Source organism: Muntiacus reevesi, chromosome 18 (assembly GCF_963930625.1).
Source record: "Muntiacus reevesi chromosome 18, mMunRee1.1, whole genome shotgun sequence".
NCBI lineage: Eukaryota > Metazoa > Chordata > Mammalia > Artiodactyla > Cervidae > Muntiacus > Muntiacus reevesi.
The window spans coordinates 16,390,457-16,409,659 of NC_089266.1; the positions used below are offsets into that span (position 1 = coordinate 16,390,457).

Below are 19,203 nucleotides of genomic sequence, written 5' to 3' on the forward strand. Positions count from 1 at the left end.
TTTTATATGGAATGCTTCACGAATTTGCGTGTCATCCTTGTGCAGGGGCCATGCTAATCTTCTCTGTATCGTTCCAATTTTAGTATATGTGCTGCTGAAGCGAGCACGGTTGTTTGTTTTTTAATTTTTATTGTAGTATAGTCGATTTACAATGTTGTGTTATTTCTACTGTACAGCAAAGTGATTCAGTTATACATATACATATAACCACTTTTTTTTTTTAGATTTTTTTTTTTAGATTTCCCATATAGGTCATTATAGGGTATTGAATAGAGTTCCCTGTGCTATGTAATAGGTCTTTATTAGTTACCTATTTTATATATAGTAGTGCGTATATGTTAATCCCAATCTCCCAATTTATCCTTCCCTCCTTCACCCCAACCCCCGCCCCGGTAACCATAAGATTATTTCCTACATTTGTAGCTCTGTTTGGTTGTCTGTTTTGATTACCTAGTGACTCGCTGAAGTACTAGCTCAAAGGACTTGCCTTTATTTCTCTAATTCAGAACTCTCCCAAAGTGGAAGCAGCTATCCAGGATATGTTAGCCAAAAACATTTAAAGACAAATGGATTAGCTTCTGCCATCCAGGTCAAATGACATCCCAGGACAAATAAGACATTATTTTATTTCAGGTCCTTGTGATTTCTCAGGGGGTTTCTGTAGCAGCCTCCGAACTGTTCTCCTGGGATTCCAGCCTTGTCTCTCTGAACAATTTTTCATATGGCATCCAGAGTGATTTTTCTAAAAATGTAAATGTGACTGTATATCTTGCAAGCTTAAACTCTTAAAAAGCTCTCCATGTGGGCCCCTGCACAAGGATGACATGCAAATTTGCAAAAGGATCCATATTTTTTAAGAAGAACGTAAATATATAAATATATATACTTCACTTTAATATATGTGTTATATACAAATAATAAATATATATGTAAATATATTCAGGGTTTCCCAGGTGGCTCAGTGATAAAGAATCCTCCTGCCAATGCAGTAGACACAGGAGATGCAGTTTCGATCCGTGGGTCGGGAAGATACCCTGGAGGAGGATATGGCAACCCAGTCCAATATTCTTGCCTGGAAAATCCCATGGACAGAGGAGCCTGGTGGGCTACAGTCCATGGGGTTGCAAAGAGTTGGACACGACTGAGCGCACACATACAAACACATATGTGCTTCTGAATCACTTTGCTGTACCGCAGAAATCAACACAGCATTGTAAATCAACTATATTTCAATAAAATAAATTTTTTAAAAAAGCTCTCCATGCACCCAAGGGTATACACCTCTCAGTATAAGGTTCAAGGCTATCTGGCTATCTGCAGGTTGATCATGTCTTCTCCAGATCAGTGGTTCTCAGAATGTGGCCTTCAGACTGACCACACCGGTCACTCCTGTCCACTAAATCAGAATCTCTGGGGATGGATCCCAGGAGGCTGTTTTAACAAGAGTGGATTCAATGAACGTGGAAGTTTGAGACCACCATTCCAGATTAATGAATGTCTTTGGGTTTTCTTCTTGGACCCCAAGCTTCAGCCGTACTGAACCATCAGTTTCTGGAGAGTGGTTGCTGTCACTCCTCTTGGGGGCTTTGCTCCCCCTGTGCTGTTCCCGTTGTACTTCTCCCACCTCCCCCAGATGCTTTCCTCCGTCTCAGCCTTTATTCCATTGTAAGACTTTTGTCTGTTTTTGTCTGTCTTCCCGACTGCCATGTAAACTTTGAAGGCAAAGGCACCACCTTAATCATCATCGCATCTTTAGGGTCTTGCCAGGAGCTCAATAACTACTTTTTTAATGACTTGAATTCGAGAGGGATAGAAACCTAATTGCTAAAAGCAGGGAGCATTCAGCTACTGAGAGTCATGAGGGAGAACCAGTGTCTTGTGCTATTACTTAAGAATAAATAGAGTTAACATATACCTACTAGCATTTTATTCCAGCCTTCCTGAATATCACTGCCCAGTGATCTCTTAAGCAAGTTGATGACAGTGGGAAGGAAAGGAAGTGATGAACAGTGATATTGTGAAGAAAATCAATACCAATGAATGGATGTGAGAGCGGTGCTTACAACTCAGGATCTCATCTCTTCTCATATTTTAATCCAGAAGGTCAGAGTCCTAAGGACTGAACAATAACAATGATAGCATCAGTCCAGCTTTATTGAGCATCTACTCTGTGTAAGACTTTACCTGGGTTAATATTCACAACAACCCTAGGAGGTAGGTATTATTACTGAGAAAACAGAGTCATTAAATATTTGCTTAAGATCTTATATACTGAAACCACTGTTACTGGTACTTACTGATCATGAGTTACATGGCCCCAAATTACATCCCTTCCCCTAATCTTCACAGGTTGACCGTGCACATGAGACCTATAGGTACAGGTAAACAAATCACGCAAACTCAAGGGACAGGTTTTTTGGGAAATAGTTTGGGTGTATCATCTTTGACTAGAACACACAAGTTGTTATAATATCTCAGTGCAATTGTTGGGGCAATAAGTAAAAATGGGGGAGGGGTGACTTCCCTGGCAGCCCTGTGGTTGATACTCTGAGCTTCCATTGCAGCGGGCAGGGGTTCGATCCCTGGTGGTGGAACTAAGTTCCCACATGCTATAGCCAAAACAAGCAAACAAAACCTGGGGGCAGAATTTGCTTGTCTCCTAATATGTGCACCCGTGGTCGCAGGAACCGCCATTACTCTGTCATCGCAGTGTGTTGTAATTACTTGATGTAACTGGAATTCGGTTTTCCTGTTCACGGCTGCCATTCCAGTATAGCACCTGCCTCGTGGTTATTGCTGTTCAGTCACTAAGTCATGTCCGACTCTTTGCGACCCCATGGACTGCAGCAAGCTGGGTTTCTTGGTCCTTCACTATCTCCCGGAGTTTGCTCAAACTCATGACCATTGAGTCGATGATGCCATCCAACCATCTCATCCTCTGTCGCCCCCTTCTCCTCCTGTCTTCTATCACCAACCAAGCCCATTTGGGACTAACACAAGTTCCTTAACCTCATCTGGTCTGTCTGATCACCAAGATTTTCTCTAGTTTCTCTGTAAAGTACCACACAGGGGTCTATGAATGGAAACAAACAAGTGCAAGTTTACTTTAGCTACTGTAGTTACTCTCATTTCCTTGGAATGGTCACATCAGACACCTGTGCATCTGATTGAGAAAAAAGAACTTAAAACTGATCTTACCCGTTTTAAATTTTAAAGAAATACCCTTGGCCAACAATTATTTATTTAGGCTTCTGTGCCTGGGAGTGCATTGTGTAAAAGAAAATGTAGAAGATGTCTAAAATATTTAATTTCTTTTTTTGATAAAAGAAACTTCGACATGGTTCAAAAGTTTGAAGAGAGAAAAATTCCCCTCTCACCTCATCTTCCAGTTGCTTTTTTCCCCGCCCTGAAAACAACCAGTATTATTTAAGAGGTCACAACTTCTCCCAGAAACATGTTTTAAGTGTATGCAAGTACATATGTGTCTCCTTAGGTGGCTCAGATGGTAAACAGTTTGCCTGCAATGCAGAAGACCTGAGTTCGGTCCCTGAATCGGGAAGATCCCCTGGAGAAGGAAATGGCAACCCACTCCAGTATTCTTGCCTGGAGAATCCCATGGACAGAGGAGCCTGGCAGGCTATAGTTCATGGGGTTGCAAAGAGTTGGACATGACTGAGTGACTTCATTTTCACTTTTCAAGTACATACGTAAGGCATTTTTTCTTTCCTTCCTTAAATAAATGAAAGCATGTCAGAGACATTGTTTGACACATTATCTGTTTTGTTTTTTCACTTACTATATTTTGGTGATCACTCTCATATATTTATGTATGCATAGTATATGAAAGACTTCCTCTTTCTTCTTTAATGGCTGGATACTCTTCTACTGTCTATTTGATGATAGCAACACAGCACTAATGATAATATTAAATATATAGTGTTAGTGGCTCAGTCATGTCTGACTCTTTGTGACCCCATGGACTGTAGCCTGCTAGGCTCCTCTGTCCATGGGATTCTCCAGGCAGGAATACCAGAGTAGGTAGCCATTCCCTTCTCCAGGGGATCTTTCTGACCTAGGTGTCAAACCCAGGTCTCCTGTAATGCAGGCAAATTCTTTACCATCTGAGCCACCATGGAAGTCCAGAAATATATAGGAGCTAAACTCTAAGAGTTTTATTTATATTAGCATATTTAATCCTCTCAACAATAGTATGAACTAGGTATGATTATTCTTCCCATTTTGCAGAGATGAAGAACTGAGGCTCTGAGTGTTTAAATAACTTGCCCAATGCCACAAAATTCATAAATGATGCCCAAGACAAGCTATCTAATTTGAGAGGCCTGGTGCAAAATGAAAATGTGAGTCCCTTATTCAGAAACCAGGGGAGAAAGTACCATTAATGTTACTAAAAGATGAAGTAGACCTTTCTTTCACGGTCTCTGTCTTGACTTGCCATGCTGCTTTTTATTTGCTGTTCAATGCCATCTAAGTAAAGAAAACTTAAAAATTTAAATTGTTATGAAATTTACCATCTTACATTGTGCAATGCCAGTTTTAAAGAGCATTTAACGTGGATGTTGAATCACCAAAATTATACACTTTGTATTCTGTAGCTTGTACTTGCACATAGCATTTTGTTCTTACCAGAACAATGGGAAACTGGATAAATGAATTCAAATGTTTTGATCTCACTTCTTGATACATGCGCCTTCTACCAACACTTAACTTTCAGCTTCCTGGTAAGCAAGGAAGGAGCAAAAGGAAAAGGAACTCTGGGTTGCCTTGTCTGTCACTTCCTTCTATGTCATCACTTTCAGCGTAAGTGATTGGCTAATATGGAGAAGTAACACAAGTAAGAAATGATATGATGCGGTTCTTTGATCTTCCATGTTTCTTAGTATACCACTGTTGGGACTTCCCTGGTGGTCCAGTGCCAATGCAGAAGGCACAGGTTTGATCCCTAGCTGGGGAACTAAGATTCCACATGTGTGGCCAAAAAAAAAAAGCTTATAAAAGAAAACCACTATCTGCTTTTTGGCTTCAGAGCAAGTTCTAGGTCAAATGGAAGGCATGGCCTCTCAAGGCTTATTCAGTCACCTCTCAGGGCTTATTCAGTCATACATGTAACACACTTATCTTGTATACCTTGTACTCATTGGCCGAGTGTCCCACGTATTGCAAGCTCTCCAGAATTCTGTGCTCGTGGAACATCACAGATGCTATTTATGAGTGAGGTGACAAAAGAATTGTGACACCCAACTGCTCTGAGCTCCTCTGCTCATGCATTGGCTTCATTGCTTCATCAGACTTCACCTACAAAACTCAAATTCAGGAGTGAAATTGTTCAGAATTTCAAGAGGCAACAGCAAAACTTGGGGCCCTTTTGAGTGTGGGGCCCTGTGTGACTGCACAGGTCACATGCCCATGAAGATAGCATTGGTGACGAAGCAGATGCCAATCATAATTTATTCAACCACTCCTATAATGATGTGCATTTAAGTCTTATTCCCCTCATCTTTCTATTACAAACAGCGTTTCAAAAACAAACAGACCAATAACCATGTATATGCAGATTATCTAAAAATGTGTAAGTAGGGAAATGTTTGTTATACTTTTTTCATTTTGTTTAATGTGCTCTGACATAGTCTTAATTATCTCATTGTGATGCAAGTCTTCTTTCTCATGAGCAATTCCACAGGAATAATAAACAGCCCCTGGGTCTTGCCTGGTGGTCTAGTGGTTAAGAAACCTCCATGCAAGGCCTGGGATGTGGGTTTGATTCCTGGCCAGGGAACTAAGATCCCGTGTGCCTCAGAGCAACTAGAGAGCCCATGTGCTACAACTACTGAGCCTGCACCCCACAATGAGAGAGTCTGCACGTGGCAATGGAAGATCCTGCCTGATGCAGATAAGATCCAATGTAGTCAAAAAATAAATACATAAATCAATATTAAGAAATAATAAACAGCCCTATGTTCCCAGACTTCTCATAGAATGGAGAAGATAAATTCTAGAGCATGAAACAGTGCCTGCCACATAGTAGGTGCTCAATAAATATTTGAGGAATGAATGAATTCCTAGGGATGGAATTGCTAAATTAAAGGTTCTTTGCATTTGTAATTTTGATGGCTATTACCTAATTGCCCTCCATAGATATTGGAACAACTTATATTTTCTTCAGTGATACAAAAAATGTATTTCTCCTCTCCATTACTAACACAATGTGTTAGCATTATCATCATGACCTGTTTGTATCTCAGTGGAGTGTTTTTGTTTTGTTTTTTCAGCCATGCCATGTGGCTTGTGGGATCTTAGTTCCCCAACCAGGGACTGAACCTGGGCCCCTGCAGTGAAAGCTCGCAGTCCTAACCATTGGACTGCCAGGGATTACCTCAGTGGAGTTTTTATGTCTTTTCATAAAGTTGAGCATCTTTTCATTTATTTAAGAGCTGTTTTTATTTTCCTTTTTGTGAAATTTCTGTCATATTCTTTATCCATTTTTTTCCTACAGAGATTTAAAAAAAATTTTTTTAACTGAAGGATAATTGCTTTACAGAATTGTGTTGGTTTCTGCCAAATATCAGCATGAATCAACCATAGGTATACATTTGGCCCCTCCCTCTTGACATTTCCTTTGTGAAATATAACATGCGGTCAGAAAAAAAAAAAAAAAAAAATATATATATATATATATAAAAGTTTGGGAGTACAATTAAATAAATAGTTACAGAGCAAATACTTGTGTACCCATCACCTGATCAAAAAGAACACTGCCAGCCCCCCAAAACAACCCCCTACTCCCAAACAAAATTCCTTCTGCCCCTTACTTGCTCTCTTGACTTTTGTGTTCATTTCCTTCTTTTTCTTTATTTTACTTCCTATCTATGTATCCCTAAAGAATATAGTTTAGTTTTGCCTGCTTTTAAACTCTATATAAATGGAGTAATATGTATATATATATATATATATATATATATAGCATCTTGCTTTTTTGTGTGTTCAATGTTATCTTCGTAAAAAAATTATTCATGTTGTTGAATATAATCATAATTTATTAGTTTTCATTGTACAAATATATTGCAATTTAGTCATTTTATGCTTGGTAGACATTTGGGATGTTTCCTTTCTCTGGGTCACTGACGAACAACGCTGCCATGAACATTCTTGTACAGTCATCCTGACCCTTAAAATTCTGCATTTCCTAAATATGCATGTAGTAGTCGAACTATTCCCATAGAGTATGTATATCTTAACTTTTATTAGATTATATCAAAGTCTTTTCCAAAGTTGCTGTACCAGTTTATACTCCCACCAGCAGTGTATAAGGATTGTTAGACTTTATTTATTCATTTGTAGGAAGTTTTATAAACAGCATTATGGAAATTAGCCCTTTTGTAATATGAGTTGCCAGACCTTTTCTTTCCCAAGTTTACAATCCCTTTAAAGAGGCACTGAGGCTATTTCCCCCTAGAGGGATGAAAATGTAACTGGAAAAAGTGGAGTATTCTAACTTTGCAGCATTTAAATCAAAAGCAAGAGTCTGGGCTAACCTCCTTATCACTCTTAATTTGCTATTATGTAAGTCATTAATACAGATAATCTTAGCAGAAATTTTCATGGAATGTTCTTGAAAATAAGACATCAAATATAATAATAAAGATAGCTTAAAACTGAGTGTTTAGCCTGTGTCAGGCACTATTTTCAATTCATTATATGTATTAACTAAGTTAATCCTCACAAAACCCCTAGGAGGTAGGTACTGTTTTTTGCCTCATTTTACAGAATTACCGAATAGATATTGAATTGCAGATGTTTTCCAGGGTTGACTTGAACAATATTAATAAATTCAAAGATTCTTTCTTAATTGATAAAAAGATGTTTTCTTTTTATAATTTGTTTTTCCTTTTGGTAATGAATAATACTGTTTTCCCCATCTTTTTTAACCCATAATATACCTCAGAGCTTTCTCTCTCTCTCTTTTTTTTGAAGACAGACAAAGTATATATATACAGCTTTCCTGCAACCCTCGTTCACCACCCCTATTCTGAGATGTCAGACATCTTCAGCCAGGACTGGGAACTTGAGGGTGCTTGGAGCAAGTGGGGAAGGGTAACAGACACAGAGGTGGGGAAGAGGGAAGCAGGGTCATATACCTGTGGGGGTGTGTGGAGGGTAGAAAGGATGATTTCCTTCAGACTGGGTTTCTTAACCTGAAGTCCATAGATTAGGAAATCCATGAGCTTGGATAAGGAAAAGTAATGTACCTTTCTTTTTGCTAAAGTCTAACAGAAAATTAGTATTTCCTTCAACTATAAATGGAGATAACAAACTAAGTAGTGTTAGCAGTACCTGTGATCTTGTCAGCAGTAGAAATCACAGGTATTTTCTTACGATGGTTTTTGTGGATATCTTGTCTTGAAATATTTTAACTCATTTACTTCCTCAGAATTATGGTGGTCTTTAGGTTTGCCACTAGATCTTAGTATTTAATGGATTTAATATAAAGCACATATACTGCTACATTATACTTAAAAAGTATTCTGAAAATTGTATTTTAATGTAACTTGTTTCTTTGAATTTCTGGGTATATTTGTTATACATTTAAAAACATTCTGAGAAGGGTACATGGTATGAAAAACTTAAGAACTCTGCTTTTTAAGTATTCTCTTGGCTTTCGCTCTTGGTTTTTTAATTAAAAAAATTTTTTTTTAATTGAAGTATAATTGATTTACAATGTTGTTAGTTTCAGGTGTATAGCAAGCTCTATTCTTATTGCATGAGACTAAAGACGGTCCCTGAAATGAGTAGTATGATCTGTGAGTTTCTCATAGTTTTATTGTTTTATTTTTCCAGAGACCCTTCCTCCCTTAACTTTCATACCTCTTCACTATTTGTTTTTCTTATCTCACAAACCCTCTTTCTGTTTGTTCACACTCCTTACTTTGTTGTGGATGTCTTTTTCTGTTTCTATGGGGAGTTCATCCTTTAGCACGTCACTGATCGCCATGTTTATATGAAGAACGCTATCCTCTCCCCAGATTATCCACCCCTTCCTGAATTCCATAACTCCAGTTGTCCCAGAACACTTCTCCTTGGTTTTACCCCTGGCACGGGAAATGAACAAACTAAAAACTAAAATTCCTCACCAAATCTACATGCTGTCCCTCTTTGTCCGTACCACCATTTTAACTGTCCCCCTGGTTTTGGCACCTTATAGTTATTTTAAAATTTAAGCCACGTAATTAAAAAAAAAAAAAAAAAAAAGGAAAAAATGGAAATCTTTAAAATCAAAAGATACAAAAGGATATATATAGTGAAATATAAGTCTTCCTCACACCTGATCCCCTCAGCTCCCCTCCCAGAAGGAAACCAGGTTACCAGCTCTTAGAGTGATTTTTGATTCTTTATTTTGGCTATATCTCAAGTCCTTCCTTGTCTGTGAGATGTGTGTCCTTTCCTCTCCAGGCCCTTGTGACCTTATATCTGGTTAACTTTCTATATAAGTATTTGTATGTGTGTATTTTATATACCAAGGAGAAGTGTTCTGGCCAGTCGCTTCCAGGCCCTCTTCCGGCCTCGAGTTTTCTTCACATCGCTTCCTGGATGAAGAACCTTACAAGGGTGAGGGGCCGGGGTTGGGGGTGATGGGGAAGAGGATCTAAAGGGGACTTAGGTAGGGGGTTCGGAGTGACAGACTTGCGGGAAGCTCTGCCAGGATTCCTATTTCTCTTCCTGCCACCTGAGGCCCATTTCCAGTCCTCTCATCCAAATGTCTCTCATTTCCAAGCTCCGAGACAGAGACAGCGAGATACACAGAGACAGAGACGCCAAGGCACCAGCATCCCTCTCCCCTTCTGTCCCGCCCCACCGCTCTGACGGACATTCGCCGCCAGCCAATAGAGATCCCTATGTCCCCCGGAAGGGCCAATGAGAGATAGAGGAGGGCGGAAGATTCCCCGCCCCCACTTCTAGGCTTGGTTGAGCTGTGCAGGTAGGTTCGGGGGCCGGGGGAGCTGCCGTTGGTACTGGTGCCCCGGGGGGTGGGGGCACGAGTCGGTAGGGGTGATGGTGGGGAAGGGGAGGCGGCCCCAATGGCGGGAGCCTGAGGGGGCGGCCCGGCCGGGAGGCGGGGGGCCGACGGGCCCGGGGAGCGGGCGCCGCCGAGGGCCCTGGAAGCGACTGGGCTGGGGGAGCGGGGACGCGTGTGTGGGGCATAGGGACCCCCGCCCCGCGCCCACCCGCAGGCCTGGGCCTCGGGCTGCGGGCAGAGGGGTCGGGGGCCTGGTACTCGGGGGGCGGGCTGGGCCGGGCCCGGGGCCGGGGGCGCCGAGCACAGCCCGGGGCGCCAGGCCGAGCCGAGGTGGGACGGACCGACGCGGAGAGGAAGGGAAGCTGCATCCCGCGGGCCGCCCCCTTCCAGAAGCGAGCGGAGCAACGGCCGCCGGCGCCCTGCCCTGAGCCCCCTCTCCCTTTGGCCCCCTCCCTAACAATGGGTTTGGGGTTGAAGGAGTCGCCTCACTGCGGGGAGGGGGGTCGGTTTGGGACTGGGGTCCAGGGTGGGGGGAGGGGTGGGAACTCGGGCTCTCCCCTTTCTCTTCACCCCTTCGCTCTTGCGTTGGGGACTATGGAGGGGCTCTTAACCCGTCCCCGGACTTGGGTCAGAAGTCAAACTCCCCCCAACCCTCCCCCCACCAAAAAAAAAAAAAAAAAAAAAAAAATCCGACGAGCGTAAGGAAAGTGATGCCAAGTCTTCGACGCCAAAGTGACACACGCATAGCAAGAACAAATCCATTCCAGAGGTTTTTATTTTTAATTTTTCTTAAAAATGAGGGTACTATAGGCTTTGAATTTTTTAAAATTTATTTTACAGAGGTGGGTGCTGTTATTTTTGTCCCTAATCGGGCAAGCCTCCATTTTAAGCGAAGCAGTAACTGGTTAAGCTGGAATTTTCATTCAGGCCTAGGAGGAGAGCACGAATCCTACAGGAGGTCATTTAATCCATCCTCCTACCTCCACACAAACTTGGCTCAAAATTAAGTTGTTTGGCCTGTTATTAAACATTTCTAGGAAAGAAGAGTCTTTTATTTGTAGCACTTCAGTCAAGAATGGTTATTATTTTTCCACATAGAATGGGTTCTGCAACTTAAACTCAAGAAAATTTAGGACAGTCAAAATGATCAGAGGGATTAATTTATTAAAACTAAATGTGGCAAGGGCATTTTTTAGTGATCAGATAAAAAAATCACTTTTTAATAGTGTTTATGAAGTAATCCTGGACAATCATTTTTCTATCCGGGAAATAATTCTAATAAGCAGTTTTATATTATCTAAGATACGTGTTACACATTTAATGCAATTTTATGAAAGAATGTATTTCTTCCTACCTATGGAGAAACATACACCACACACATTTGTCCTTTTCCAAAGGGGACAGTTATTTTCTACATCTTTTTAAGATGGTGAGGCAAATAGTACTTTGAATCTCTGTCCAGATAGTTTAAACTATATGCTTATTTTTGGATTATTTTTAGTCTAAATGAAAGTCCTCTCTTTTTCAGATACCTTCTTGAAACAAAAAATTTTCCTACCTGCTTATACTTGGTAGCTGGGGAATTACTAAGACTCCATTCTTGCTCCTTTCTGAGTATTACTGCCTGAACTACTCCTGACACTATGAATGCTACTTGGATGCCTCTTAAGGTAAGATGTGTGGTTTTTTTTTTTTTTTTTTTAATTATAAACGTCTTGTTTTTTTATATTTTTTTAAGTATTGAGTTTTTTTTCAAGTTTTTGAATTTGCAGTTCTTCAAGCGTCTTCCCTGACATTCCTTTCCCTTGTGTTTGCCTCCTAGAACTGTTTGGTTACTTCTTTGTGTTGCTCCTGTCCTTAATTATTGGTGTTAAAATATTAATGAAGTTCTCAAATTATCTTCCATGATAATGATGTGTTTATTTTTTAGCTTTAAATTATGACAATCCCACACAGTTGTAAAATTCTGTTCCAGTCTCAGTAGGATGGACTGGCAATTCAGACAGCCGGGTCCACTTTCAAACAGGTCCTTTAGTATTATCGTAGGTGCTAGGGCGTGTCCCACTCTTGCAAATCTGTAGCTGATTCATGTGTTACAGAAGATGTGTCACTTGCCATTTATTTACACTGAAACTTGATTTAGTATGTTTAGAACATTCTAAGACCTGTTTGTTTATATGTATAGCTTTGTGGGAGAGTTTTCCTGCTATTTCCGAGTCCTTTGTATGCGAGTTTGTACTATTTTTCTCAACAGTTAGCACTTTGTGCCATGTTTCATCTCACAAGATAAACCTCTTTGGGGGCAGTGTGAGAACATGATCTTTACATGAAAAAACTCTCAGTGATGTGGTAGTTCTCCTTTCTCTTGACTACTTCCAGTTTCTTGTACATAAATGGCCAGAAAACTCTCTCCATTAAGAAAGACTAAACAGGATAAAGCTTAAGATACATGGAGGGAGGAAAATGGGAGGAAGGATGGGGAAAGTAACAGAAGCCCCCCACTAGCTTTACTGGATGGTACAGGTTGCTTTCTTCAGAGCTAAATACTAATGTCGTTAGATTATTGTCTGTTACCCTGCCCTGTGGAATTCCAAATTAATGCAGTGAATGAATACGTCAGATATTAATGCAGTCTGTGTAAACTAAATACTTTGATTGCGGGAAATGTAGACTGAGTTCTCATCTTCATTTATGTTCCAGCTGCTACTGTTGGCTGAAGAGTGCTTATATTAGTGTAAAGGAAGTCAGAGAGACTCAGTTTTTCCAGCCATTCTCCCTGTAGAGTTGGTGGTGTTGCATGGGGAACCCAGCTGCAAGTCCTGAACCGTAGGAACTGGAGGGCCTTGTACAAGAATATTTCTCTTTGGTATTGAATGTTTAGTGCCAGGACCCGGTGGCCTCTGTTATCTTTAGGAAGCAGACAAGGGGATATCAACAGGTACTAGTTCCCTGGGCTTCACTAGTAGCTCAGTGGTAAAGAATCCGCCTGCCAATGCAGGAGACTCCGGTTCCATCTCTGGGTAAAGAAGATCCCCTGGAGAAGGAAATGGCAACCCACTCCAATATAAGAATATTGGGAAATTCCATGAACAGAGGAGCCTGGCGGACTACATATAGTCCCTGAAGTCGCAAAGAGTTGGACAGAACTTAGCAACTCAAGAACAACTAGAAACCTGAGGAACTGGGGATCAATATATTAGATTTTTATTTCATAGTCATTTTGGTTCTAAAAATGGGTTAGATATACGGAGGCCTGCTTTTTTACATATGACATTTTACCTCTAAGTCTTGGAACCTGGGTAAGTTCTATAGTAATCCTTGAAATTGCACCAGAGGTTTCTGGCATGATAGGAATAGAGAGTGAAGTCAGTACTCCAGACTGTTACCACCTGTTAACTACTTAAGAATGCAGTTATGTGACTGCCTTAATTTAATCCTTTGATCAGTTGAAGACTGCTTCTGAGTCTGAACAAATTTTTTATTTGTTAACATTTTCCTTCTCCTTTTATGACTTAAAAAAAAAAACCTTAAAAGCTGTGGTGTTTGAGCTGGGCAGGGGGAAAAAGGCACTTTCTTGGCGGGGGTGGGGGTGGGGGGGTGGAGAACAGGATATCATTGAATTTGCAGGACGGAAAATAAAAATGGGATAGAGAACTTTATTCTTTTTTTCAGTTGTGAATAGCTTTAAAATGTTTCTGAGATGTGTTTTCAGATTGCAATTACTTATTTTTAAGTAAAAAGTGGGTTAATTAAAATATATATACTTTGGAGCCAAAATATTAATTTTCTATAATTCTTACACTTTGATTATTTTATTTCAAAATGAACTCTAGTTCTGTAGGTATTACTCAAACGTTAGGCCCCAGTGTGTATTTATTTATGTTCCCAGGCTGGTAGAAAATAGTGCTAATGTTTACCCTTTTTAAGAACCAAAGCATCAAAGGAAACATAAATAACATAAAGGAAATATAACTCCCCAAAAAACTCAGTTGAAGGCACTCTTGTTAATTAGTTCCCATGGAAATTATTTATCCCGTTCTCTTTCTATAAGGGGTCTGCAGCTGTTTGAATGCTAGCCATGACTAAGCAGTAGCAGTGATACTTGATGTTTTCAGGTCCAGTTGTCAGGGTTAGGGCATGGGTGAAATGGAAGAGCAGAGAGGAGGAGGATTGGGCAAGTTGGAGAAAAGTGAAGATGAGATGGAGCGAAGAGACACAAGGCCTTTGCTGTGTCATGGGTCCACCTTCTGTCATTTCATGTACCTCTCAGGGACTGCTGGTAGCTTTGTGTGCTGGTGCTTTGTGTACTAGACCGAACTGTAATGAACGCAAGTAAAAAATATTCTTGACAGACAAAAGGATGCAATTAAAATGATTCAAAAGGCTATGTAAAGATCTACAAGATGCAGAGCAGTGTGTATGATGTGTTTTGTGTGTTTTTTTTTTTTTTTGAAAAAAAAGGAAAAAAAAAGAAAGAAAAAAGGGAGAAAAACATAAAAAAGCATAAAAAATCACTTTAGAAGAGTAAACAAGAAAATGGTGACGTTGGTTACCTGTTATGTCTAGGAACTGGGCAGGCAGAGGACAGAGTGGGAAGGAGACTTCTCACTATTATATTTTTTCACACTTTCTGATGTTTGTATCAAAATTAAAAAATTAAATACAAATTAAAAAAAAAAATTTAAAAAACAGTATCACAGTCCTTACATCTTTTCTTCTCCTGTGTCTGGAAGTTAGAGAAAAGTCAAGGGATCACAGATGAGAGAGCAAACAGCCCTTGAACAGTTGAAGGGATGTGTAGACAAGGGATACTGTAATCTAGGGCCCATTTTTTCCTGGGATCTTGAAGGATTTTGAATTTATAGATTTAGATTTCTGGTATTGATTTGCAAGGTCAGACATTAAAAATTTTCACTTGCACTTAAAATGTTAGTAAAAAAGGATTTTTTGTTTATTTCCTCAAGTTGGCAGTTAGATTCACTGTCACATTCTTGGTTGTGAGATGTGGGGCAATTTTAAGAAAATCTCTTGGAGATTCAGGGTTCTCCTTTGTATTGGAAACAAAAATGAACATGTACTTCAGACGATTGTTGTGTGTATTAGATCTGTAAAATACATAGTGTTTGGCTTAGTGACTACCACTGTTATTAAAATAATTACAATAAATCATAGTTCCTTATAGCTAGTGGTCATACTGGGGGCTCTGTCTGCTGTCGGGCAAGTTTTTTATCCTCTTAGAGACCTGGTGTCTTCATCTGTGAAAAGGGTATAATTATAGTATCTAGATCCTGGGGTGGATTTTGTAACGACTAAATGAGTTTGTTGATGCGAAGTGCTTAGAATAATACTTGGTATGTGCTCAATAAACATGAGCTACTAATTTTCTTCATGACATCTGTTTGCTAGGGCTGCCATAACAAAGTGGCACGAAGTAAGTAGCTTAAACAACAGACATGTATTGTCTCTCAGTTCTGCAGGCTAGAAGTCTGAGGGCAGGGGCATTCTCCACCTGAGGGCCCTTGGGCAGGATGTCTTCCAGGCCTCTCCTCTAGCATCTGGTAGATCTTTGGCTTTTAGCCACATAACTCCAGTCTTTGCACAAAGTTCTCTCTGTGTATGTATCTCTTTTGTTAAAAAATTCTCCTTTTTTAAAAGGACAGCAGTCATATTGGATTAGGGCACATTCTAATCACCTCATTTTAACTTGGTTATCTCTGTAAAGGCTCTTTCTCCAACTGTGGTCACATTCTGAGGTACACAGGGTTAGGAGTCCAAAATATCTTCTTGAGGGTTGGGGAACACCATTCAACTCATAACAGCATCCTTTAGCCTTGACAGCCCCATAGACTAATGTTACTCATCAAGGGTAGCAGACCGCCAACACTTATACATAGGAAATGAAAATTTGGGTGCAAATTGGTCACATGATTTAAAGAAGTGGATTATTTCTTTAGGTGTCTCATATATTTGTCCTTTTATTTTTATTGAAGTATAGTTGATTTACAAGATTGTGTTAGTTTCTGGTGTACAGCAAAGTGATACATAACTGAATCAGTTTCAGATTTGTTTCCATTAATATTCATTGCAAGGTATTGGATATATAGTTCCCTGTGCTATAGAGTAGGACCTTGTTTATCTTATTTGTCTTTAATGTCTAGATTTTTGTTGTTGAGACTTTAGATTTATATAAAATTGACACTTTAAAAGGTGGTAATATTCTTTTTGTTTAGCTATCAGTAAAATTCTGAGTTGAAAGTTTAAGGTCAAGATTACAGTCTGCTCTCCATGTCTCGTCCTTTGTGGAAATTGATAAAACCTTGGGATTCCCTTACTACCTGAGAATTAGGCCCAGATACCTGTCTCAAATTAACACCTCCTTGTCTGTGTGAATAGAGAGATGTTTTATCCTCTGTCAGATGCCATATTGAAGAAACAGGCATGGTTATCCTCCAGCATTTGACTTCTTCTGGGGGTGGACAGTATGGGTCATTCCAGAGAGAGCAAGACCTTGAGGAGGTTCCTCTTGTGAACCGGCTGACATGGCCCGCCCTCTGCTTCCACTCCCCTCCTGTTTGTCCTGAGGGTAAAGTTCAGGCTTTCTGACACAGTGTATAGACACACGATGGTCTGGCTACTGTTTTGTTTCAAAATCTTTCTCTGCAGGCCAGTTACACCCTTTTGTTGGATGGTTTCCTCTCGTGAAACTCATATTAATACTGTGAAAGTTTTGAAAAATTTTCTAATAGATATTACATGCTTTTCTGCCTCCTTAAAAAAGCACCCTGTACAAAATTTTATCTTAAATAATATTTCAGAATTACCGGAGTCTCCCTATGTACATCCTAACTCTACTGTGCTGAGATGTAATGTGTCTTTGCAGGTCGTAAGGTAAACTGTATTCATGGAGTAGTGTGTGCATATATTTGATACTCTTGGGCCAGTCTTCATACTCTTTTGTCTGTGAGTAATCTACTTTCTTGATCGCCTACCTTAATATCTGGCTATTACTGGCCTTGCTCCAGCCTCCAGCAGCTCTCCCCTCTATTTTAATGCCTTCTTTCTCTGGGAGGTTAGGATATTAGCAAACTAAACTTGTATAAATTATTTGCCAGGGAAGGTGAGTAGACCTTTGATGATGGCTAGAGTGAGCCATCTTGTTCCAGTACTTATCCAGCCAAGTATTCTATGGATAAAATACGTGAAAAATGACAGCTTTTTGACCATCTAATGCAAATTGTGTGGTTTTGCCTGTGTGCATTTTATGGAGAGGAAGAGTCCATTACTTTCCTCAGCTTTTTACAGTGATCCGGGACTGCTTTTGATAAATACGTGCTATGAAATTGCTCTGTTAATTGTCATTGGAGGCTAGTTCCCAAATTCCTTCTCCTGTCTACCTGTCCTGAAAGGAAGCGTTGGGTAATTGTTTGGACTGGCGGAGGAAGGGCCGCCTGACTGGGCCAGAGAGAGTGCTGACCGTACTGAGGCAGAGCTGAGGGAAAGAAGTCAAGTCGTGAGCAAGAGAGCAGCTCTGGGCATTGAGGACAAAGGGGGTAGCCATAGTAAGTTCTGGAAGCTCAGAGAATATACTTAGATACTTAACTTGAAGAAATAGAAAAATGCTATCTTTTTAAAGAATTTTATATTTGTTCTGAACAGTCTAGTGATTTTAGTTTTCGCTAGATTTTTTTCTTGCTTAGAAATCATCTTGTGACCTGTTTGCCACCTAGATCATAGTTTAATGAGACAGCTGGATAAGAGTGAAAACAGGAGTAAAAGAATAAAAGAATATAATGCTGCAATTCTAAAAGCATCTTACTGTGGAGGGTTCTTCAGAAGTTAAGCAGCTCCCTTGCTTACAGAGAAAACCCCTTTCCACAGAGCCTGTGGGGACGAGACCCTTCTTGGGCCCACCCTATCCCTGTCTTTGTTTCTTCTCATACTTGGCCACCTCTCTGGTCTCTTGCGCTATTTTCTTCCTCATCATAGATACCTCTGTCTGTCATTTGTCCCTTTTCCCATCCTGTTTTTACCCTCCCATTCCCTCTTGGCTCTTGTCCATCAGATTCTAAACACACTCCAAGTCTCTCACTTTTTACAAACACAGAACTCCTAAACTGCAATGGCTGGTCCCTTTGCCAGAGAAGTATTTGTCTCCCTTCTCCTTGTGTGTTCCACTGTACCTGCCCTTATGGAGGCATCCCTTTCCTTATTTTCTGAGGCCTCCTTGTGGTTTTTGATGCCATGGACCATTGTTGTCCTTGGCTGTGGTGGTGGTGGTCCCTCCTGCTTCTTGTCATTTCTGAAAGGCATTGTAGAGCCAGGATACAGAACATGGTCTCTGGGGGACTTCCGTGGTGGTCCAGTGGCTAAGGCTCCATGCTCCCAATGCAGAGGGCCCGGGTTCGATCCCTGGTCAGGGAAGTAGATCCCACATGCTGCAACTCAGACCCAACCCAGTCAAATAAATAAATAAAAACAAATACTGTTAAAAAAAAAAAAAGAACATGGTCTCTGGAGTGAGTCCTTTAGATTCAGATTTCAGCTCTGCCATACTTTGTGCCTCTCTCTGCGCCTCAGTTACCTCATCTGAAAAATGGGAAAATAATAAAAGTGATGGCACTTACCCTTCCAGGACTGTCATGAAGAGGAAATGAATTAATGCATGAAAAGCACGTAGGTGAGTGCCTGACACACAGTGAAGTACGAATGGTCTGAGTGCTGGCTTTTTCTGTCATCGCTGTTGCCTTTGGCTGTTCGTTCTCAGTTTTCTGTGCAGACGTCTGTCTCTTTCAGTCAGGGTTTGCCTTGTCTTGGCCTTCTCTCCTCATAGCCTATGTAGTTCCTGAGGGAAACTTAGGTAAGTTTATGTCTCACCACTGTATGAGTCTCACATCCATATACCTATGATTTGCAAGTGGTTTTTCCCCAGAGCTAAATGGTCTCCTTATAGGACCGTGTGTCTCCTCGCCATCACTTACTTGCCTTTCGAGCTGGAGTTCAAACCAAGCACCCAGGCCCGTGGCCCAGGTCGTCTCCTCTTCTCCTTCCTGAGCTCTGCACTCAATAGCGCTGAACTGCTTGCAGTTCCTTCTGTACACTTTGTTGTTCTTTTGCCTCTAAATCTTCACACAAACAGCTGCCACTGCTTAGAATGACCATCCTTTACTAAAGTG

General features: G+C 40.5%; 1 protein-coding gene and 1 non-coding gene across 4 annotated transcripts in view; one reads left to right on the forward strand and one right to left on the reverse strand.

The window, feature by feature from the left end:
* Window positions 1-107, reverse strand: LOC136150366 (U6 spliceosomal RNA). Its single transcript, XR_010659800.1, has one exon. It is a non-coding gene; the product is annotated as a U6 spliceosomal RNA (small nuclear RNA).
* Window positions 108-9,969: 9,862 nt separating this feature from the next.
* KANSL1 (KAT8 regulatory NSL complex subunit 1) overlaps window positions 9,970-19,203 on the forward strand; it is a 172,509-nt gene continuing 163,275 nt past the window's right edge. Inside the window, exons 1-2 of one of the 3 annotated variants that reach the window (XM_065908748.1) lie at window positions 9,970-9,991; window positions 11,559-11,700. The gene's annotated coding sequence lies outside the window, so the exon portion shown is untranslated. Of the gene's footprint in view, window positions 9,992-10,688; window positions 10,800-11,558; window positions 11,701-19,203 lie in introns of those variants that run through there. The other 2 variants (XM_065908750.1, XM_065908747.1) reach the window with 2 other exon arrangements.